Here is a 5,786-nt window from a genome sequence, read left to right on the forward strand (position 1 = left end):
TTAATTTAGGTGAGTACATGGTTTATTTTGACTGTGGTTAATATCATACTCATATCTGCTATGTGCGTGTTGTTTTAGTAAAGGAAATTTGATAAACGTAATACATTTTTTAACAATAATAATAATAATCCATGGATTTCCCGCTGAATCTGACAAAACTGATATAACTCTAATCTGTTAAAATATAAATCTTGTAGAAATTATCTCAATTTATCAGTGTTTTTATCAACATATTTTTTCAATACTGCAGTATACCAATAACCGAGAATATTTTGGTCACTATCGTCACAGTCTGAAATATTCATACTGTTACAGCCCTAAAACACATGTAATTTTTGGAGAAAACTGAATTGTTTACTTTTATATTGTCATTATAATAAATGGCTAGAATGATTTAAAACATCCCACTAATTTTGTTAGTAAAACTTAACACAATGGTACATTTCTGCATGAAATTTTAAAATATGTGCTTGTTTTTAATGAATATAAACATGTGACTGTTTTGTGTAATGCAGTCAATTTGGTGCAATAAATATGCAAAGACCATAGGGGGCAGCAGAGCTGAAAAAAGGGTGTAGTAAATATGAAAAAACCATAGGGGGCAGCAGTGAGTAAATATGTGTGTATGCAGGTAATACACACACACACCAATTTTTGCGAGATTTTTCCAGTTTGCTACTTTTCTGAGGCCCTCTCTGAAACTTTGAGAGAAGCCTAAAAACAGCCTCTAGAGGCCTTTACAGTGAAAACAAAGTGAGGACCGACCAAAATGACCTCACTTTGTAAAAAGGACCTCACTCCAAAGGTTAATAAATTACACTGGGTCTCAAAAAGATAGCTATACAAACACACACACACACACACACTGACACACACACTGACACACACACACTGACACACACACACTGGGACACACACACACACACACACACAATAATACTGCAGACACACACTGACACACACACTGACACACACTGACACACTGACACACACACTGACACACACACACACACACACACACACACACACACTGACACACACACACTGACACACTGACACACACACACACTGACACACACTGACACACACACACACACACTGACACACTGACACACACACACACACACACACACACACACACTGACACACTGACACACTGACACACTGACACACACACACACCTGACACACACACACACACTGACACACTGACACACACACACACACACACACACACACACACACACACACACACTGGACACACACACTGACACACACTCGACACACTGGACACACACACACTCGACACACATCGACACACACACTGACACACACACACTCGACACACTATCATCATCATCACACTGACATCATCAATAACACTGACACACACACTGACACACTGACACACACACACACACTGACACACTGACACACACACTGACACACTGACACACACACACACACACACACACACACACACACACCGACACACTGACACACACACTGACACACTGACACACACACACACACTGCTGCCTCCATCACTGAGTTCAAATGTCTTATTTTGTCGTCAAATTCAGCATTTTTAAAATCTTCTGTTCATATTGACTTCAGTGACACAAAGTGACCACACGAGGCAGCAGAGGAGCAGCAGCTGTCTCTGTGGGCTTTGGTGTGGGAGAGTGAGTGAAGACGTGGTCATGTGACTGCTGTGAGCCATGTTTTTACATCATGTCACATCTGTGTTGGAGTTAACACATGTGATAGGGAGATAAGTGTGTGTGTGTGCGTGCAACACCACCTGTGATAAACAACACACACACACACACACACACTGATCTGTGTGTGCGTGTGTGTGTGTGTCTCCAGGTCCTTTATCCTTCAACCCTAAGTGCAGGAAACAGTTCAACAGACTGTACCACAACACCAGAGACTGCACTGTACCTGCCTGTGAGTACACACACAGACACACACAGACACACACAGACACACACAGACACCTTCACAGACACACACAGACACACACAGACACTCAGACACTCTCACAGACACTCTCAGACAGACACAGACACACAGACCCTCACAGACACACACACACACACACACACACACAGACAGACACACAGACACACAGACCTCACACACACACACACAGACACACACAGACACTACAGACACACACACAGACACACACAGACACACAGACCTCACACACACACACACACACACACACACAGACACAGACACACAGACCTCACAGACACAGACACACACAGACACACACAGACTAATACACAGACGCCACAGACACACATAACATAGACACACACAGACACACACACACAGACCTCACACACACAGACACAGCACACACAGACCCCCTCACAGACACACACACACACACACACACACACACAGACACACACACAGACACACACAGACAGACACAGACACACACACACAGACACACACAGACACACACAGACACACAGACACACACAGACGCACTCACAGTCACAGACACATGCACGACAGAGACACACACACGACACAGACAGACACACGCATCTACAGAGACATACACACACAGAGACACACACACACAACACACACACGCATGCAGACAGACACACGCACACAGACAGACACACGCACCCACAGAGACACGCACACACAGACTCACAGACACACCTGTGAAGGTTCATGTCGTCACTCACTGCTGCTGAGAGCAGTCTATGAAAACATGTGAACCAGTGATTTTAGCTGCTGCTCTGCTGCCTCGTGTGGACACTTAGTGTCACTGAAGAAAATCTGAATTAAAAGCAGAATTACGTTTTTAAAAACCCAGGTGACAAAATAAGACATTTGAACTTAGTGTGTGACCTGCGAGCTGAAATCACTGATTTTCTCTTTGGATTATGTATTCATAATCCAAAGTCTGTGTGTGTCTGTGTGTCTGTGTTATTTATTTATTTATTTATTTTTGTCAAATATGGATGAACAAATATCACATAACAAGATTATACAAGCTAAATGCTAAGCTAGGCTAACAGACCCTGAGCCTTGTGACAGTGTGTGTGTTGTTTTTTTCCCACAGATTATAGACGATGTGCTCGTCTGCTGATGCAGCTCGCTAACAGCCCGCGCTGCACTGAGAGATAGACGGTGAGACGCTCACACACACACACTGAGCCGCAGGTCAAAGGTCAAACACACACACACTCATGTGACCAGTCAGACTCATACAAACATGAACTTGAAGGAATTTTCCTTTCAGGCATTTTTTTATCTGAGTGAATCAAAAGTTTGTTGTGAGTCACTGGAGAGGAAAAGACCAAAGCGAGGTTCTTTGGTCACACCAAAGACCAAAGCGAGGTTCTGAACCCTACAACATGAAACCTTCAGGACCACAGAGAATCAGCAGGACCACGGGGAACCAGCAGGACCACGGGGAACCAGTAGGACCACAGAGAATCAGCAGAGGACAGAGGACCAGCAGGACCACAGAGAACCAGCAGAAAACCAGCAGGACCACAGGGAACAAGTAGGACCACAGAGAACCTGCAGAGAATCCTGCAGAGAACCTGCAGGACCACAGAGAACCAGCAGGACCACAGGGAACCAGTAGGATTCACAGAGAACCCAGAGAACCAGTAGGAACAGGGAACCAGGACCAGAGAACTCAGAGAACCAGCAGGACCACAGGGAAACAGTAGACACAGAGAACCTGCAGGACCACAGGAACCAGTAGGACACGGGGAACCAGTAGGACCACAGAGAACCAGCAGGACACAGAGAACCTGCAGGACCACAGAGACCAGCAGGACCACAGGAACCTGTAGGACCAGAACCTGCAGAGAACCAGCAGGACACAGAGAACCAGCAGGACCACAGAGAACCAGCAGGACCACAGGGAACCAGTAGGACCACAGAGAACCAGCAGGACCACAGGAACCAGCAGGACCACAGAGAATCAGGGAACCAGTAGGACCACAGAGAACCTGCAGAGAACAGCAGGGACCATTAGGAACCAGTAGGACCACAGAGAACCTGCAGAGAACCAGCAGGACCACAGAGAACCAGCAGGACCACAGAGAACCTGCAGAGAACCAGCAGGACCACAGTCTGTAGAACCTGAGAACCCACAGTGGAGTTGACTACACCTGGAAGAACCAGGAGAACCAGGTTATCGTCAGAACCCATAGAACTCATAACCAGTGGACAGTATCACCTGCGTTGAGATGCATTATGGGAAATGTAGGCCAAAGGTCAGCACCTGTTGACCTCTGTTGTCTCTGACAGTGACCTTTGACCTAATTCTCTGTCTCTCCTCGTCTCCTTCACAGTCTCTGGACGCGCAGCCTTGCCGTGACGGTGAGGAGGGAGGAGCATCCGTGATGTGATGTCATCAGCAGTGGCAGCCAATGAGCTGAGAGATCACAGCGTCTCCTCGTCTCCTCGTCTCCTATCGGCTAAAACCATAAAAACTCTTTCACTTATCAGATTACAGGTAATCAGATTACAGGTAATCGGATTACATTCACTGACACAAGATCTGAGAATGTGGAATAAATGGCGCCTCCTGCGGGACAACAGTGGGTCTGTCTCTGGAGGATGGAGGACAAACAATGTCCCGCTCAGTGTGTGAGGACCTGATTGAAGACACCCACTGTTATTTTGTTACATCATCATAATAATAACAATAATAATAATAATCTGTGTACAACGTGAAAGAAGAATAAAGACACTTTTGATATTTATGGATTTTCATGTCTTCAGTCTCTGGTGTCCACAGGGGGCGCTACACTGACACTGATGTTTCTGATGATTCTTTAATTAATCATCACAGCAACCAGATTAATGTGATAAATCAGTTAAAACTGCATTAGCATTTAGCTCAGCATTAGCTGTGTAGGATGACGGCTCCTGTTAGCTTGATTTAGCCACTTTTACATTACATTACATTACATTACATTACATTACATTACATGTCATTTAGCAGTCGCTTTTATCCAAAGCGACTTACAAAAGTGCATTTAAACATTTGGGTATAAATAAGAGCTAGAAGTAAGTAAGAGCTTCAAGTAGAACAAACTATGAAGTGCTAGTCATAAGTGCGATGTACAAGTTTTTTTCGTCTTAGTCGAGGTAGAGTCGGAAGAAATGTGTTTTTAGTCGGCGTCGGAAGATGTGGAGGCTTTCAGCTGTCCGGATGTCGATGGGGAGATCGTTCCACCATTTGGGAGCGAGGACAGTGAACAGTCTGGAGTTCTGCGAGTGCCTCTGCGATCCTCTCAGTGAGGGGGCAGCGAGCGCGGAGTGGGCGGGCTGGGGTGTAGGTTTTGATCATGTCCTGGATGTAGGCTGGACCGGATCCGTTTGTAGCATGGAACGCAAGCACTAGAGTCTTGAAGCGGATGCGAGCAGCTACCGGAAGCCAGTGAAGGGAGCGGAGGAGCGGTGTAGTGTGGGAGAACTTTGGTAAGTTGAAGACCAGTCGAGCTGCTGCATTCTGGATGAGTTGCAGAGGTCGTATGGCGCATGCAGGAAGACCAGCCAGGAGGGAGTTGCAGTAGTCCAAGCGTGAGATGACAAGAGCCTGGACCAGAACCTGTGCCGCCTTCTGGGTTAGAAGAGGCCGAATCCTTCGGATGTTGTGCAACATGTATCTGCAAGATCTAGCTGTTGCAGCAATGTTGGCAGTGAGGGAGAGATGGTCGTCAAGTGTCACACCCAGGTTCCTTGCGGTGTGAGAAGGAGTTACCACAGAGTTGTCGAGGGTGA

General features: G+C 46.1%; 1 long non-coding RNA gene across 1 annotated transcript; it reads left to right on the plus strand.

Annotated features, from left to right (window-relative positions):
* Window positions 1-1,830: 1,830 nt before the first annotated feature.
* Window positions 1,831-4,762, plus strand: LOC122764956. Its single transcript, XR_006359913.1, has 3 exons — window positions 1,831-1,952; window positions 3,100-3,167; window positions 4,349-4,762. It is a non-coding gene; the product is annotated as an uncharacterized LOC122764956 (long non-coding RNA).
* The last annotated feature ends 1,024 nt before the right edge of the window (window positions 4,763-5,786 follow it).

This window comes from Solea senegalensis, unplaced genomic scaffold (genome assembly GCF_019176455.1).
Source record: "Solea senegalensis isolate Sse05_10M unplaced genomic scaffold, IFAPA_SoseM_1 scf7180000017812, whole genome shotgun sequence".
Lineage (NCBI taxonomy): Eukaryota > Metazoa > Chordata > Actinopteri > Pleuronectiformes > Soleidae > Solea > Solea senegalensis.